The sequence below is a fragment of the Amblyraja radiata genome, chromosome 2 (assembly GCF_010909765.2).
Source record: "Amblyraja radiata isolate CabotCenter1 chromosome 2, sAmbRad1.1.pri, whole genome shotgun sequence".
Lineage (NCBI taxonomy): Eukaryota > Metazoa > Chordata > Chondrichthyes > Rajiformes > Rajidae > Amblyraja > Amblyraja radiata.
In genome coordinates this window covers 27977553-27996721 of record NC_045957.1, presented here as the reverse complement: position 1 = coordinate 27996721, position 19169 = coordinate 27977553, and the positions used below count along the sequence as shown (strand labels likewise).

Sequence of the window (19169 nt, the reverse complement as noted above, 5' to 3'; positions counted from 1 at the left end):
AGTACTGGGACAGGGGGGATCTGTTCTGTAAGGACGGACTTCACCTGAACGGTGCTGGGACTGGGGTCCTGGCAAATCATATAACTAGGGCAGTAGAGAGGTCTTTAAACTAAGTAGCGGGGGGGAGGTATCAAGGGGGGTAATAACGGCAGGGGTAGAGGATATAGAGCAGGGTATCAGTGGGGAAGCGGAAAGTCAAAATGTGACAGGAGACAGAATGTGTGAAGATAAAGCTCTAGATGTAAAAGGGGCAAAAACGGAAAGGAAGGGTAGTAAAAATCATCTGAAAGTGCTTTATCTAAATGCACGGAGTATTCGTAATAAGATAAATGAATTAACGGTGCAATTAAGTATATATAGTTAGGATATCGTGGCCATTACGGAGACATGGCTGCAAGGGGATCAGGACTGGGAGTTAAATATAGAGGGGTACTCGACAATTAGGAAAGATAGACAGGAAAGAAAGGGAGGAGGGGTGGCCCTTTTAATAAGGGAGGGAATAACGGCAATAGAGAGGAAGGATATTGCGTTGAAGGATCAGGATAGTGAAACAGCTTGGGTACAGATAGAGAATAATAAGGGGAAAAAAACACTAGTGGGTGTAATTTATAGACCTCCAAATAGCTGTGACGCTGTTAGTCAGAACATAAATCTGCAAATAGTTGACGCATGTAAAAAGGGAACTGCTGTAATCATGGGGGACTTCAATTTTCATATTAATTGGGCAAACCAAACTGGGCAGGGTAGACTAGAGGAAGAATTTATAGAATGTATTAGAGACGGGTTCCTAGAACAGTATGTCACAGAACCGACAAGGGGGGAGGCAATCTTGGATCTGGTCCTGTGTAATGAAGCAGGATTAATTAAAAATGTCATAGTTAGGGACTCGTTGGGAACAAGTGACCACAATATGGTCGAATTCCATATTCAAATAGAAGGGGAGCAGGTTGAAACTCAGGCTAGGGTGCTTAGTCTAAATAAGGGGGATTATGAAGGTATGAGGACTGAGCTGATCAAAGTTGACTGGGATAGCAGACTCAAGAATAAGACGGTACATGAGCAGTGGTGTACGTTTAAGGGTCTACTGTATAACCTTCAAGAAAAATTTATTCCTATGAAGAAAAAAAGGGGTAAGGGTAAGAACAGTCAGCCATGGCTCAGTAAAACTATAAAGGATAGTATTCGGCTGAAGGCAAGGGCATATAAGGTAGCCAGAGATAGTGGGAGGGTAGAGGATTGGGAAGCATTTAAAGGTCAGCAAAAAATAACTAAGAGATTAATTAAGACGGGGAAAATAGACTATGAAAGGAATTTAGCAAACAACATAAAAACTAATAGTAAGAGTTTTTATAGCTATATAAAAAGAAAAAGGGTGGCTAAGGTGAACGTTGGTCCATTGGAGGGTGAGACTGGAGAGTTGTTGGTGGGGAACATGGAAATGGCAAAGGCATTAAACGAGTATTTTGTATCAGTCTTCACCATAGAAGACACAAAAAATATTCCAACGTTGGATAAACAGGGGGCGGTAGGAATGGAGGAGCTAAATACTATTAAGATCACCAAGGAGGTGGTATTAGGGAAATTAATGAGACTGAAGGAGGATAAATCCCCTGGGCCTGATGGATTACATCCAAGGGTCTTGAGGGAGTTGGCAGTGGGGATTGTGGATGCATTGGTGATAATTTTCCAAAACTCCCTGGAGGCAGGAACGGTCCCAGTGGATTGGAAAATGGCCAATGTAACACCTATATTTAAAAAAGGAAGTAAACAGAAAGCGGGTAACTATAGACCGGTTAGTCTAACATCGGTGGTGGGTAAAATGTTAGAGACAATTATTAAAGAAACACTAACGGGGCACTTGGATAAACATGACTTCATCGGACAGAACCAGCATGGTTTTGTGAAGGGGAAGTCCTGTTTAACGAATCTGCTCGAATTCTTTGAGGAAGTAACAACCCGGGTGGATAAAGGGGAACCGGTGGATGTGGTATACTTGGACTTCCAAAAGGCTTTTGACAAGGTGCCACATAAGAGACTATTGCTAAAAATAAAAAATTATGGAATTGGGGGTAATATATTATCATGGGTAGAGGATTGGCTAACAAATAGGAAGCAGAGAGTGGGGATAAATGGTTCATACTCGGGATGGCAACCGGTAACTAGCGGGGTTCCGCAAGGGTCGGTGCTGGGACCCCAGTTGTTCACAATTTATATAAATGATTTGGAGGAGGGAACCAAGTGTAATATATCAAAATTTGCGGACGATACAAAAATGGGAGGAAAAGTAGGGGATGAGGAGGATAGGAAGAGTCTGCAAAAGGATATAGATAAGCTAGGTGAGTGGGCAACAACTTGGCAGATGAAGTTTAATACTAATAAATGTGAAGTCATTCACTTTGGGAAAAAAAATGATAGGGCAAGTTATTTTCTAAATGAGGAGAAGCTGCGTTGTAATGCAACGCAAAGGGATCTAGGGGTATTAGTACATGAATCACTAAAAGTTAGTATGCAGGTGCAGCAAGCAATCAGGAAGGCCAATGGAGTTTTGGCCTTTATTGCTAGGGGGATTGAGTATAAAAACACGGAGGTCTTGCTGCAGCTGTACACAGTATTAGTGAGACCACATTTGGAATACTGTGTACAGTTCTGGGGTCCATACTTAAGAAAGGATGTACTAGCCCTGGAGGCAGTGCAGCGAAGGTTTACAAGATTAATTCCTGCAATGAGGGGATTGACATATGAGGAAAGGTTAAGTAGGCTGGAACTCTACTCTTTGGAGTTTAGAAGAATGAGAGGCGATCTCATTGAAACATATAAGATCGTGAGGGGCCTTGATCGGGTGGATGCACCGAGGATGTTCCCAATGATCGGGGAAACTAGAACTAGGGGACATAGTTGCAGAATAAGGGGGGGCTCTTTTAAAACTGAGATGAGGAAGAACTTCTTCACCCAGAGGGTGGTTAATTTATGGAATTCACTGCCCCAGGGAGCAGTGGAAGCAGAAACTTTAAATATATTTAAGACTAAAATAGATGGTTTTTTAGCTGCCAAGGGGATAAGGGGCTACGGGGAGAGGGCAGGGATATGGACCTAGGTATGGTTAGTATAGTAAGACCTGAGTGATCTCCTGGACAAGTGTCGATCGCCTAGATTGGGGTCGGAGAGGAATTTCCCGGATTTTTTTCCCGAATTGGACCTGGGTTTTTATCCGGTTTTTTGCCTCCCCCAGGAGATCACGAGGTTTTTGGGGTGGAGAGGGGTGATAGCGGTATAAAGGGAAGGGTAGTGTCTTGTGTTCTGTGTCTTGTGTCTACTGTTTGTGGGTAAGTGTGTCTGTTTAGTGTTCAGCCATGAGCGAATGGCGGTGCGGGCTCGACGGACCTGGTGGTCTACTCTCGCACCTACTTTCTATGTTTCTATGACCCCAAGAAAAAGACAGAATGTCAGCAAGGTGTCATTATAGGGAGCGAAGGTCATGTGGCTGTAAAGCAGTGTCATCTGGAAACCATTTGCAATATACAGTGCCCGCCATAATGTTTGGGACAAAGACCCATCATTTATTTATTTACCTTGGTACTCTGCAATTTGAGATTTATAATAGAAAAAAAATCACATGTGGGTAAAGTGCACATTGTCAGATTTTATTAAAGGGCATTTTTATACATTTTGGTTTCACCATGTAGACATTACAGCTGTGTTTATACATAGTCCCCCCATTTCAGGGCACCATAATGTTTGGGACACATGGCTTCACAGGTGTTTGTAATTGCTCAGGTGTGTTTAATTGACCCTGAAGAGTGTTTCTGATCTGTCGGACAGGTCTTTGGGGATTTATCTTTATTATAGAGAGAATTCTTCTGTCATCAGCTGTGGAGGTCTTCCTTTGCGATTGGTAAGCTCACCAGTGTTCTCTTTCTTCTTAATGATGTTCCAAACAGTTGATTTTGGTCAGTTTGGCTGATGTCTCTAACAGTTTTATTCTTGTTTCTCAGTCTCCTGGCTTCTTTGACTTTCATTGGCACAACTTTGTTCCTCATGTTGATAAACAGCAATAAAAGTTTCCAAAGGTGGAAAGACTAGGTCTCAGAGCTCTCTTATACCTGCATTAAGGAGGCAATTAAACACACCTGAGCAATGACAAACACCTGTGAAGCCATGTGTCCCAAACATTATGGTGCCCTGAAATGGGGGGACTATGTATAAACACAGCTGTAATTTCTGCATGGTGAAACCAAAATGTATAAAAATGGCCTTTATTAAAATCTGACAATGTGCACTTTAACCACATGTGATTTTTTTTCTATTACAAATCTCAAATTGTAGAGTACAGAGGCAAATAAATAAACGATGGGTCTTTGTCCCAAACATTATGGAGGACACTGTAAGCTTTACCTCCCACTGAATACCAATGTGTGCAAATAAAAATCGCTGGGAGTAGGACTCGTTTAAAAGCATGAGCAGTTTGATGACTATCTCATCAGCACCCGATCCCATATGGAGTCAGATCACAACCAAATATACTCCCTCTTAGGTGTGAGAAGAGCTGGGTGCATTTGCACCATGGATGTAACATTACAGGATGTGACTCATGGAAGTTCTTGCACTTATTTCCATTTATTTGATTTTTGGATGCCATGCAACAAATTCTAATCTTTTATCTGCTAAACAAATCTGGTGAAACAGCAAATGTTCAGAAATTTTCTGAGTCATGAAGTCAAGAGTATTTTGTTGTCATGTGTACCAAGGACGGAACAGTGAGATTCTTACTTGCAGCAGCTTAACAGGCCTGTAAATGCAATACATGGATTTAAAAAAAAAAAAAAATCAATAGTTTTTATGGCACAGCGGTAGAATCGCTGCCTTACAGCGCCAGAGACCCGGGTTTGATCCTGCCTATGTGTGCTGTTTGTGCGGAGTTTGTACGTTCTCCCTGCAACCGTGTAGGTTTTCCCCAGGTGCTCTGGCTTCCTCCTACACTCCAAAGACGTACGTGTTTGTAATGAATGGCTTTGGTACAAATTGTCCCAAGTGTGTAGAATAGTGCAAGTGTATAGGCTGATCGCTGGTGGGTGGGCTGAAGGGCCTATTTCTGCAATGTATCTCTAAATTAAATTAAACGGAAAGTACTGTAATACCAATGTGAAAACCAGTCTTTGATGCAACCTGAGACAGTCCATCGAAGTTCATAGTTGCTGAGGTTCATGTGTAGTGTCGAATGGTTGTTGGGAAGAAGCAGTTGTGAACCTGACGCTCACGCTCTTCAGGCTCCTGTCCCATCTTCTTATCACCCAGGTGGTGGGGGTCTTAAATATTTTTGGCCTTTTTGAAGCACTGCCTCCTTCAGATCCCTTTGTGGGGAGATCTGCACCTGTGATGGAACAACCTATCACTCTCTGTACTTTCCTTCGTTCCTGGGCTTTTGAATTGCCCAACCAGGCAGTGATGCAGCCAGCCAGTATGCTCTCTACTGTACATCTGTAAAGGTTCAATAGAATATCTGTCGGCATACTGAGTCTCTCAATCTTCCAAGGAAACTGAGGCATTGATGAGCTAGCTATGTGATTGCATCAATGTGCCAAGCCCAGCACAGATCTTCAGAAATATGCATTCCCAGGAACTAGAAGTTGTTGACTCTTCACTGCTGTCCCATTGATGAAGACAGGTTTGTACATCTTTGGCTTTCCACGACTGAAGTCAACCATCAGTGACTTAGGTTTGCTATCGTTGAGAGCAAGATTGTTGTTCTGGCACCATTCAATCAGACTCAATTTCTTCCCTACCATCTGACATATCATTAGAATGCTCAGTAGATCTATACAGGGATAAATACAAGAGTCGGGCAATGAATAGCTGTACCTGGTCAATCATTGAGATCTTATCATATAATAACAAGGAGGAGCAGATGCTGGTTTACACCAAAGAAAGACACAAAATGCTGGAGAAATTCAGCAGAGATTCTGTCTGAAGAACGGTCCCAACCCGAAACATCACCTATTCATGTTCTCTGGAGATGCTGTCAGACCTGCTGAGTTACTCCAGCATTTTGTATCTTTCAGTCATTAAGGTCAATAGTGCTGCCTTTGTTTTAAAAAAATATTTTGCCCATGTATTTCTGGAAAAGTGGTCTCATAACAGATATTGGGATTGGGATTCATTGGTCACCAACATCAGGTGAAGAAGAGATTCATTATGTGTGACATATTGGAATAATATGCTGCCTCTGCCACCACTGACCCTTCCCCTTCACTGGATCTCTCAAACCACCACCTCCTCCCTACTTACCTGGCACTTCCTGGATGCAAACTATCTGAGTTCCTATAGGGTTTCTATAGGTATGCATTGAACAATGTGCTCATGTATAATGCAAATCCAACTCTTTTGGCCCCAAAGTTGAATCGTTCGAATGGCTGAATCCTTCGCTGCTTGCAATAATTTCTTCGTGCTGTTTAAAACTTGTTAACCTTTTGCGAATCCCATCTTCTCTCTCCCTATCTCTGCTTCTTTTTCCAGGCATGACTGAATACCAAAGCCTAGTTGATCGTACTTCTATATCACACCCTCTAAATTACATTCCTTCAGGAGAAAGACCAATTGTATGCAAATGTCCCAGAAGCCCTGTCACCCTTGCTGCACCATTATCAGATTACACTTCCAGAAGCTTGCAGTGCAAATATTTTTTGAAAAGAACAGCGCATGCCACAAGTCTCCTGGCTCCCACAAGATTTGGGTAATTAGATTCTGCAATTTACTCTCTGTGGCTTGAGTTCATTCAAGCTGAATAGCGGCCCTTGGTTATTCTTGATAGAAGTGCCAGTCCTGATATAAAGAGATAGCCAAACCTTTGGAGTATGTGCATGAATTAAAATTTACCTTACATTGGACATTTGCATCTTTAGAGTTATGGGGTGAATGTATACAGGTGCCCTTTACCTTGTTTTTATTTTTTGGACAAAAACGCCCCTGCACATCCACAGAGAGAGAGTGTGCAATGGTCATTGCCTGTCCTTACTTGCTCTTCACCAGATGAGCTTTGCCACTTATGGTGTAATTTTAATGCAGTCTTGACCTAAATCGTTGACATTTCCTTTCACCCCAGAGATGGTGCTCGATGCACTGTTCCTCTAGCAGTTTGCTTATTTATTGCAGTTTTGAGTAAATTCAATAGGTATCTAAATGGCATCAAGTTGGCTAAAGGGGGAGTACAACGGGATCTGGGGGTCCTTGTACATCAATCTATGAAAGTAAGCATGCAGGTACAGCAGGCAGTGAAGAAAGCGAATGGCATGTTGGCCTTTATAACAAGAAGAATTGAATATAGGAGCAAAGAGGTCCTGCAGTTGTACAGAGCCCTAGTGAGACTACACATGGAGTATTGTGTGCAATTTTGGTCCCCTCATTTGAGGAAGGACATTCTTGCTATTGAGGGAGTGCAGCATAGGTTTACAAGGTTAATTCCCGGGATGGCGGAACTGTCATATGCTGAGAGAATGGAGCAGCTGGGCTTGTACACTCCTGAGTTTAGAAGGATGAGAGGATATCTCATTGAAACATATAAGATTGTTAAGGGCTTGGACACGCTAGAGGCAGGAAACATGTTCCCGATGTTGGGGGAGTCCAGAACCAGGGGCCACAGTTTAAGAATAAGGAGCAAGCCATTCAGAACGGAGACGAGGAAACACTTTTTCTCATAGAGAGTGGTGAGTCTGTGGAATTCTCTGCCTCAGAGGGCTGTGGAGGCAGGTTCTCTGGATGCTTTCAAGAGAGAGCTAGATAGGGCTCTTAAAAATAGCGGAGTCAGGGGATATGGGGAGAAGGCAGGAACAGGGTACTGATTGAGGTTGATCAGCCATGATCACATTGAATGGCGGTGCTGGCTCGAAGGGCCAAATGGCCTGCTCCTGCACCTATTGTCTATTTTATATGCTTAAGTATATTATCGTGACATGAACAGAGGTACAGTAAAAGCTTTGCTTTGCATGCTATCAAATCAGATAGACGGCACAATGGCACAGCAGTAGTGCTGCTGCCTCACAGAACCAGAGACCCGGATTTGATCCTGATGATGGGTGCTAGCTGTGCAGAGTTTGTACTTTCTCCCTGTGACCCCTTGGGTTTTCTCTGGGTGCTCCGGTTTCCTCCCACATTTAAAAGGTGTGCATGTTTGTAGGTTAATTGACTTCTGTAAATTGTCCCAGGACCTAGAACTCATGTACTGGCGATCATTGGTCAGTGTAGACTCGATGTGCGGAAGGGCCTGTTTCACTAAACCAAATACCATTCATAAATACTTTCAAGTCAAACTTGAGTACAATAGGTAGAGGAAAGGTGAAGATAGCAAAATATTGTTCTTAGCACTGTAGTGCTCCAGTTCCATAGACAAAGTTCCATTGTCCCCAGCTTATGGAAGGATCATTCAGAAATCTGAAAAGAGGGGAAGATGCTGTATGGGCCAACAGCTGGCAGGTGGGACTAGTGTAGATGCAGCGTACTGATAGACATGGGCAAGTTGGACCGAAGGGCCCGTATCCATGCTGTTTACTCTATAAATTTGCTAGATTCATTGGAGGCATGCTGAATTTCCTGTCTCATGAGGAAGTTGAGGCATTGGTATGCCTTCTTGGCTGTTGCTTCAATGTGATTGGTCCGCAACAGATCGTTGGTAATATTAGTACAAAGGAACTTGAAGCTCTCAACAATTTCCATGTCCACACCATTGATGCTGATCGGGGCATATACTCCACTACGCTTCCTGAAGTTGATAACTCGCTCCTTCGTTGCTGAAGTTGAGGGAGATGTCCTGACACCATGTTACTAATTGGCATCATCTGCAAACATCTAGATGGACGTAGAGACAAATTTGGCCACTCAATCGTAAGTATATAAGTTGTATAGTAGGGGGCTCAGAACACTTCCTTGTGGGGCACCGATGTTGAGAATTATCGTGGAGGAGGTGTCAGTGATTGCCATATATTAGCAAATGATGGATGACAATACAAAAAGAACATCTCCATTTATTTGAGATCCAGGTTAAACATAAAACTAATTAATGGCTTGATTGGGAAAGGATGGAGGTTCATATTGATGTCAACAACTGTTTCAGTGATGTATAAATAGAAAAATTCTCAAAGGAACTATTATAAATCAGCTGGAGTAACTCAGTGGGTCAGGCAGCATCTGTGGAGAAAAAGGATGGGTGACATTTCGGGTCAGGACCTTTCTTCAGACAAAGTAGGGGCCAGACCCAAAATGTCACCCATCCTTTATCTCCACTGATGCTGCCTGACCAATTGAGTTACTCCAGCACTTTGTGTCTACATGCCAGCATCTGCAGTTCCTTTCTACATATTTTAAATCAGCTTTGGTATCTGATGGGTTGACTTGAGAGTAACAATGCCAAGGTTTCAACCCTTAAAACCTATGTCTTTGTCAATAGATTTTGTCACGTCCTGATATTTTCTTCCATCGTTTGGTGTCAGATAATGTTTTAGTAACATTGTTGTGAAGAAGTGTGGGGCATTTGTATAAAATAAACAGTACTAATAAATGCTGTGGAAAGAGCATTTGAAAACGATCATGCAAATCTCTAGCTACAGATTTTGAACAAATTTCAAGAGTGACATTGGAAGTCTGCAGTTCAGATTGCCCTCATCTTCTGCTGGAACATTGGCTGCTAATGTCCATTTTACCATTTTTAGAAGATGCTATTTTGGTTCTTCCAATAAACTTGTGTCTTTATTAACCAGAAATTTGGAGTCTGAGCACCTTCACAACTCTATAGAGGCAACACAGCTTTGCTGATGTTTGCCTACTTGCAAGCTTTATGGAATTTGTAGATTGAGTAATAGTCCTCCTCTCCCTGGCACGATTGGTTTCTTGGAAGCTATGCTTTTCATCTCCTTCCTGTTCTTCGGACCGAGCTGGAAAAAAAAGCTCAATGAGGGAAAGCGAAGCTGATTGATTCTCACAGCAGTAACTTGGCCTTGGCAACTGTTATTCAGACTTCCTGTCAATGGCAGTGAGTGCCCCACTTCTTCCACTTTCTATGTGACAGGCTCTCTTTTCACAGAAGCAAAGCAAACTACTCTTAGATCCCAACTTCTTTTGTCAGATAGCCTAGTTTTTGGCAAGGTTACCGATTCCCGGCCCTCACATCAGATATAGTGTTTTTCATTTGATAGTTCAGCTTATATAATGTTTTCTCTGTATCCCTCTCGCTTTCTTATTCGCACATAGACAGCACAAGTTAATTAATTGGCCAACACAGAAAAATATTTATTTTATTTTGAAGTTATTTATCCACAATAAATTCCATTCATAATTTTTCAGTTGCCATTAATATCCACTTTTACAAAGTCTGGTACTTACACTAGATTAGACTATAACCTAGCATATCAAATACACTTGGATGCTGTGATCTTCAAATTTTCACCAGGTTATCTTGGTACAGCTTTGCTAGTTGTGATCTAGGCAGTATCTTAACGTTCCTTGCCATTATTTTTGTTCAGTCTCTTTAAAAAGAATTAAGCTAATGGCCACACTGTAAATTCAACAGAATTAATCTGAATCTCTCTCTGTCTAAAGAGCAGAGGAAAAGAAAACAGAGTTCCTGAATGGTGTTTATGCCACGATTGAAGGGGAATGCACAAAGCAGTTTCCGGATTGGTAGGTCTTAAGTCACTTTGGGCAGTTGGCCAAATGGAGTGGGAATAAATTCCATTGAACCAGCTAACTTGCCAGTGATGTCACCAACCAACCACCTCAATGAAGCCTCTCAGTACTAATGAACACGATGGGTATTGGAAGGAGAGATGGTAAAGACACAAAGTTACGAAAGGACACAGAGGAAACCCTGTCTAGTGTACTGAAGCTGAATACATCTTACAATTCCAATACATTTTTGTGGACTAATGCTACCAGCTGCAAATTTCACCAGGTAGGCATCCTTATTGCTCATTATCTCAAATGTTTTATCCAAATAATCTACTCATTGATCAACACCTGTTGCTCAAATGCTGGCAAAAGAGAGTCAAACTCAGTTATGCACACACTGGAAGCACACAGAAGGAACCCCCCCCCCCCCCCCCCCGAAGAAAAAACATGTTTTTCCCACACTTTGGAGTGTGAGAAAACAGTTTCCTGGTAAGGATGTGTCACTCAAGGATGCCCAAAAACAGTGTGCATTTTAGAATCATAGTCATACAGCATGGAAACAGGCCCTTCGACCCAACTTACCCGCATTGGCAACACGTCCCATCTACACTCGTCCCATCTGCCTGCGTTTTACCCAAATCCCTCTAAACCGGTACTATCCACGTACCTGTCTAATTGTCTACCAGCTCGTACCATACACCCACCAACCTTTGTGTGAAGAAGTTATCCACCAGATTCCTATTAAATCTTTCCCACTTCACCTTAAACCCATGTCCTCTGGTTATCGATTCCCCTACTCTGGGCAAGAGACTCTGTGCGTCTACCTGATCTATTCCTCTCATGATTTTATACACCTCTATAAGATCTCCCCTCTTCCTCCTGCGCTCCAAGGAATAGAATCCCAGCCTGCTTAATATCAGATACTATTTAACTCGAGTTTCTTGGGAATTGATTAGAAGTTCTTGCAAAACAGAAGAAGACTACAATATGGATAATTAACGCCAGTAATGTTAGACAGGCAAGCACTGTAGCAATAGAAGAGCTTTGTTGACAGAGGTGGAACCCTGACAGCTAAAATGGAAGCAATGGGCATCCATAATTTGCTTTCCGGGGCATGAAATCATGAACATGAGTTGGTGAAGTCAGTTCCATTGAGAAATAAACATATTTTAAGTTTGATTAAAGCAAAGCAATTTCCACAGCAATTCCCCGATTTCTTTGCAATACAGCCATTGAGACTAAAATCTGATCACTTCTTAGACCACTGGGACCTTCCCCATCAGTCCCAAATTAAGCAAATTGCACAGTTTTGACAGCTAAGATCTTTCTAAATGAGGTCCCAGTTGTGAATGTGTTAATAGTTGCCTGGCTTTGCAGTGTGGGGATTGATTAATCACAGCTTCTGCACATGGAATAGATTTCCTTAAGGTTAACCTTTCATGCTAATTCGCCTTCAAACCACGAAGGCACAGAAGAAAGCATGTGCTCTCATCTTGTGAGCTTTATCATGCATGATCTCTTATTGTTGGCGCACCACATGACCATCTAAGCCCTTCTACAGGTTGCCCGCGGCGTTAGAGAAGTTCAGACTAGTGTGGGATACATGTTTGCTGAGGAAAACAAAGAAAATATTTGCCTTTAAATACTGCCAGGGGCATTCCAAAGTGCTTCACAATCAATGAAGGAATAGTCATCATTGCCACTTACAAAACAACTGTATGGTGGGTGTATGGAACCAGTTGCCAGACGATGTAGTTGCAGCAGATACTGTTGCAACCTTGAAGAAACATTTAGACAGACACATGGATAGGACAGGCCAAATACAGGCAGGAGGGACTAGTGTAGATGGGACATGTAGGCTGGTGAGGGCAAGTTGAACTGAAGGGCCTGTTTCCACGCTGTAAGACTCTCTGACTCTATCTAATTGGCCACTGTGAATTGGCACCAAATGTAGTTGGGTTGAACTTGGGGAACTGGGTCTCTGTGCATCCCTATGCACCTGAATCTTCAACTTCCTCATCGACAGACCACAATCAGTACCAATTGGCAACAGCATCTCCCCCTTGCTGAGATTTTGCACCAGGGCACTTCAAGGCTGCATGCTCAGTTCCCTGCTCTACTTTCTCTACCCATAACTGTGTAGCAATTACAACTCCAACGCCATCTTTAAATTTGCTCACAGTACCACCATTGTTCGAAGAATAACAGGTAACAATGAGTCAGAGTAATGGAAGGAGATCAACAGTCTGTTGAGCTGCGCCAGAATTGCAGTCTTAGTTTAGTTTAGAGATACAGTGCGGAAACCGGCCCTTCGGCCCACAGAGTCCACATCGACCAGCGATCCCCACACATTAACAGTACCCTACACACACATGGGACAATTTTACATTAATACCAAGGACCATGCACCAGTGACAGAATGGCACTGGAGGAAGTCAACAGCTTCAAGTTCCTGACCCGACACATGTCTGATGATCTGTCCTAGGCCCAGCACAATGATGCAATTACAGTAAACTTGCCAATATCTCCTCAGAAGATTGAGATGATTCGTCATTTTGTCAAAATTCTCGACAGGTGGGCAGCATACTGATTGGTTGCATCACAGCTTGTTTCATTCATTCAAAACTCGAGAATGAAGGAATGCCAAGTCCATCAGGGGTGTTGACCTCCCCACCATCAAAGGCATCTACAGAAACGGCTGCCTCAAGTAGGCAGCAATATCATCAAAGGCCCACACCACCCAAATCACGCTCTCCTCTCACTGCTACCATCAGGAAAAAAGTACAGATACCTAAGAAGTGAGTATTTTAAGTTTTCATAGAACAGTACTGCACTGGGACATGCCAAACAGCCCATGATGTCATTGCCAAACGATACCAAGTTAAATTCATCTTCTCTGCCTGCACATAATTCATATTCTTCCATTCCCTGTTTATTCATGTGCCAATTTAAAACCTTTTTAAACATCACTATTGTATCTGCTTCCACCATCACCCCTGGCAGTTTGTTCCAGGCACCCACCATTCTCTGTGTATGTAAAAAAAAAACTTGGCCCGCACATATCTTTTATCATTTTCCCCACCGACTCAAGGCTGTGCCTGTTACTTTTAGTCCTTTCTACCCAGGGATAAAGGTTCTGACCATCTACCCTATCTATTCCTCTTGCCATTTTATGTGCTTCTATCAGGTCTCTCCTCAGCCTCCAATGATCTAGAGAAAACAATCTAAGTTTGTCCAACCTCTCCTTATAGCTAATATCCCCAAGGCCAGGCAGAATCCTGGTAAACCTCTTCTGCACCTTCTCCAAACCCTCCACCATCCTGTAATGGGGCAACCAGAACAGCGCACAATACTCCAATTATGCCTAATCAAAAGTCTATAAAGTTGCAAATTGACTTCCTGATTCTGACACTCAATGCCCCGATCGATGAAGGCAAGCATACCATGCCTTCTTTACCAATATTTGCATTGCTACTTACATGGAACTATGGCCTTGGGCCCCAATATTCCTCTGTACATCAGTACTATTAAGGATCCTGCCATTTACTGCTTATTTAACTTTGTAGTTGACTTTCCAAAGTGCAACACCTCACACTTACACAGATTAAACACCATCTGCTATTTCTCCACCTGTATCTGAAACCAATCTGTATCCGGCTGTATCCTTTAACAGCTGCCTTCATTATCTGCAACTCCTCCATATTTTCTGTTCCCTGCAAAGTTACTGCAAACAACCAATCTACATTTTTGTCTAAGTCATATTTATATATGTCACAAATAACCAAAGTCCCAAATTGATCCCTGCAGAGCACCATTTTACCTGAAGGTGACAAACAGACAGCTAAAATAACACTCGCCACCGCCCTCTGTTTTGTATGAGTAAGGCAGTTCTCTGTAGAGAAGTTTCACCAGACTGATTCCTGGGATGTCAGTACTTTCATATGAAGAAAGACTGGATAGACTTGGCTTGTACTCTCTAGAATTTAGAAGATTGAGGGGGGATCTTATAGAAACTTACAAAATTCTTAAGGGGTTCGACAGGCTAGATGCTGGAAGATTGTTCCCGATGTTGGGGAAGTAGAAACATAGAAACATAGAAAATAGGTGCAGGAGTAGGCCATTCGGCCCTTCAGCCTGCACTGCCATTCGATATGATCATGGCTGATCATCCAACTCAGTATCCCATCCCTGCCTTCTCTCCATACCCCCTGATCCCTTTAGCCACAAGGGCCAGATCTAACTCCCTCTTAAATATAGCCAATGAACTGGCCTCAACACACTCTGTGGCAGAGAATTCCATAGATTCACCAATCTCGGTCCTAAAAGACTTCCCTCTTATCCTTAAACTGTGACCCCTAGTTCTGGACTTCCCCAACATCGGGAATAATCTTCCTGCATCTAGCCTGTCCAACCCCTTAAGAATTTTGTAAGTTTCTATAAGATCCCCCCTCAATCTTCTGAATTCCAGCGTGTACAAGCCGAGTCTATCAAATCTTTCTTCATATGAAAGTCCTGCCATCCCAGGAATCAGTCTGGTGAACCTTCTCTGTACTCCCTCTATGGCAAGAATGTCTTTCCTCAGATTAGGAGACCAAAACTGCACGCAATACTCCGGGTGTGGTCTCACCAAGACCCTGTACAACTGCAGTAGAACCTCCATGCTCTTATACTCAAATACTTTTGCTATGAATGCTAACATACCATTTGCTTTCTTAACTGCCTGCTGCACCTGCATGCCTACTACCTATTTTACCTGCATTCCTACTTTCTATTCCTATTTTACCTTGACTCCATCCTATCCCCCTTGGTCAAATCCCTTCCCACCTCTGTTCTAGACACCTCAGACACTCTCCGCCGCCTCCGCGCATTCCACTCTCTAGGCCCTCACCCCCTCATCTTCACCATGGACGTCCGGTCACTCTACACCTCCATCCCCCACCAGGATGGCCTCAAAGCCCTCCGGTTCTTCCTCGACCAGAGGAGCAACCTATACCCAGCCACTGACACTCTCCTCCGCTTAGCGGAGTTGGTCCTCACCCTCAACAACTTTACGTTTGACTCCTCCCATTTCCTCCAAACACAAGGCGTAGCTATGAGCACACGCATGGGCCCCAGCTACGCCTGCCTCTTTGTCGGGTACGTTGAACAATCCTTGTTCAATACGTACCAGGACCCCATCCCCGACCTCTACCTCCGTTACATTGACGATGCTTTGGGGCCACCTCCTGCACCCACACACAACTGACTGACTTCATCCACTTCACCACCAACTTCCATCCGGCACTCCAATACACCTGGACCATTTCCGACACTTCCCTACCATTCCTTGACCTCACCATCTCCATCGCAGGGGACAGACTTCTGACCGACATACACTACAAACCCACTGACTCACATGGCTATCTGGACTACACGTCTTCCCACCCTGCCCCCTGTAAAGACTCCATCCCCTACTCCCAATTCCTCCGCCTACGCCGCATCTGTTCCCAGGATGAGACGTTCCACACCAGGGCATCGGAAATGTCCTCGCTCTTCAGGGAACGGGGATTCCCCTCATCCACCATAGATGACGCTCGCACCAGGGTCTCTTCCATAACCCATAACACTGCTCTCTCTCCCCATCCCCGCACTCGCAACAAGGGCAGAGTCCCCCTAGTCCTCACCTTTCACCCCACCAGCCGGCAAATACAACAAATAATCCTCCGCCATTTCCGCCACCTCCAACGTGACCCCACCACTCGCCACATCTTCCCATCTCCCCCCATGTCTGCCTTCCGCAAAGACCGCTCCCTCCGCAACTCCCTTGTCAATTCTTCCCTTCCCTCCCGTACCACCCCCTCCCCGGGCACTTTCCGTTGCAACCGCAAGAAATGCAACACCTGTCCCTTCACCTCCCCCCTCGACTCCATTCAAGGACCCAAGCAGTCGTTCCAGGTGCGACAAAGGTTCACCTGTATCTCCTCCAACCTCATCTACTGCATCCGCTGCTCTAGATGTCAGCTGATCTACATAGGTGAGACTAAGCGAAGGTTGGGCGATCGTTTCGCCGAACATCTCCGCTCAGTCCGCAATAACTTACCTGAACTCCCGGTGGCTCAGCACTTCAACTCCCCCTCCCATTCCCAATCCGACCTCTCTGTCCTGGGTCTCCTCCATTGCCAGAGTGAGCAACACCGGAAATTGGAGGAACAGCACCTCATATTCCGCCTGGGTTGCTTGCGTCCGGATGGCATGAACATTGAATTCTCCCAATTTTGCTAGCCCTTGCTGTCTCCTCCCCTTCCTTAACCCTCGAGCTGTCTGCTCCCATCCCCCCGCCCTCAGGCTCCTCCTCCTCCCTTTTTCCTTCCTTCTCCCCCCCACCCCCCATCAGTCTGAAGAAGGGTTTCGGCCCGAAACGTCACCTATTTCCTTCACTCCATAGATGCTGCTGCACCCGCTGAGTTTCTCCAGCATTTTTGTGTTCCTACTTTCAATGACTGGTGTACCATGACACCCAGGTCTCGTTGCATCTCCCCTTTTCCTAATCGGCCACCATTCAGATAATAGTCTACTTTCCTGTTTTTGCCACCAGTCCAGAACAAGGGGTCACAGTTTAAGGATAAGGGGGAAATCTTTTAGGACCGAGATGAGAAAAACATTTTTCACACAGAGAGTGGTGAATCTCTGGAATTCTCTGCCACAGAATATAGTTGAGGCCAGTTCATTGGCTATATTTAAGAGGGAGTTAGATGTGGCTAAAGGGATCAGGGGGTATGGAGAGAAGGCAGGTCCAGGATACTGAGTTGGATGATCAGCCATGATCATATTGAATGGCAGTGCAGGCTCGAAGGGCCGAATGGTTTGCTCCTGCACCTATTTTCTATGTTTCTATGAATACCAAGTCATCATGTATCCAGTGGATCTTAAACTTTTGGATCAGCTTTTTATGAAGGACCTTGTCAAATATTTAATTAAAGTCCATGTAAACATCCATTGCCCTAGCGTCCTGAATCACTTTCATCACTTCTTCAAAAAAACGCAAACAAATATGTACGGTATGACTTGCATATGGCACAAAGCCAAACTGATTATCCCTAATTAGCCTATTCATTGTCATAGTGTCATGCAGCTTGGAAACAGGCCCTTTACCCAACTTGCCCACACTGATCAATATGTCCCATCTACACTGGACCCACCTGCCTGCATTTGGGCCATCTATATAATTAAAAGTCTCATCTTGACCACTTCCTGTCTGCGCTGTATATTGATTTTAGAAACCATATATCGCTATGATTTTTGGCCAGCTGACTCACAGTCCTCCTCCCCTGAGCAGGCCCCGAGGATTTTTCCCATGGATGAAAAATAAAAAGGTTATGAGTGTTTAAAAAACCTTGAGATCCTCTCGCCTGTCAATCACCGTGATGAAGGTAACGCCCCTTCCTGGGGGAGGAGGGGGGGGCAGGACTATAAAACCCCCGGATGCCTGGACGTGACTCAGTAACTCTGCAAGATCGTGAGGGAGAGGCCACGACTCTCATTGTAAGCTGTGAATCAACTGAACTGTGAATCTGCAATGTACTTGCAATAAATGATTTGTTAGCCCTTAATGAAAATGCAATGAGCTGCTTGGCCTGCCCTGGGCTTGAAAGTGCAATGGCAATGGAAGTGAAATGAAAATGCAATGAGCTGTTTGGCCTGCCCTGGGCTTGAAAGCACAATGGCAATGGAAGTGAAATGTAAATGCAATGTGCTGTTTGGCCTGCCCTGGGCTTGAAAGTGCAATGGCAATGGAAGTGAAATGAAAATGCAATCAGCTGTTTGGCCTGCCCTGGGCTTGAAAGCACAATGGCAATGGAAATGAAATGTAAATGCAATGTTCTGTTTGGCCTGCCCTGGGCTTGAAAGTGCAATGGCAATGGAAGTGAAATGAAAATGCAATCAGCTGTTTGGCCTGCCCTGGGCTTGAAAGTGCAATGGCAATGGAAGTGAGATGAAAATGCAATGAGCTGTTCGGCCTGCCCTGTGCTTGAAAGTGCAATGGCAATGGAAGTGAAATGAAAATACAATCAGCTGTTTGGCCTGCCCAGTGCTTGAAATTGAGATGGAAATGAAGTGTAATGAGGTGTTTGGCCTTCCTGAAACCATTCATTTCGGCCCACAAGGCCCCTATTAGCCGAGAAACCAGTCCTTTTTGCCCAAAATTCCTGTATTACCCCAGGAGGAGCATTTTGGCCCAAAAGGCCCGTGCCAGGCCAGGAGAAGTCCAGAAAAAGTGCCTTTCACTGAGATTTCACTCAGATTTGTTTCTAAAAGAGCCCATTCGGCCCATCAGGTCTATACTAGCCCAGGAGGAGTCCCTTTGGCCCATCAATAAGTATTCCCCCTGCAAGTATTAAACCTCACCCAAGTATTTTTCTCCCTCCCTTCATTGGCTCCCTGTGAGATCCAGGCCAGGATAGACTTTCCTCCTTCATTGCTGTAATCTGCAGAAAGAGATTAAAAATTTCTAAAATTGATTCTCCACCCTCTCCCCCTTC

The 19169-nt window shown here is 44.1% G+C and overlaps 1 long non-coding RNA gene across 1 annotated transcript; it reads left to right on the top strand.

Moving 5' to 3' along the window:
- The first annotated feature begins 1361 nt into the window (after positions 1-1361).
- LOC116987860 lies at positions 1362-13159 on the top strand. Its single transcript, XR_004415815.1, has 3 exons — positions 1362-1372; positions 2696-2700; positions 13050-13159. It is a non-coding gene; the product is annotated as an uncharacterized LOC116987860 (long non-coding RNA).
- The last annotated feature ends 6010 nt before the right edge of the window (positions 13160-19169 follow it).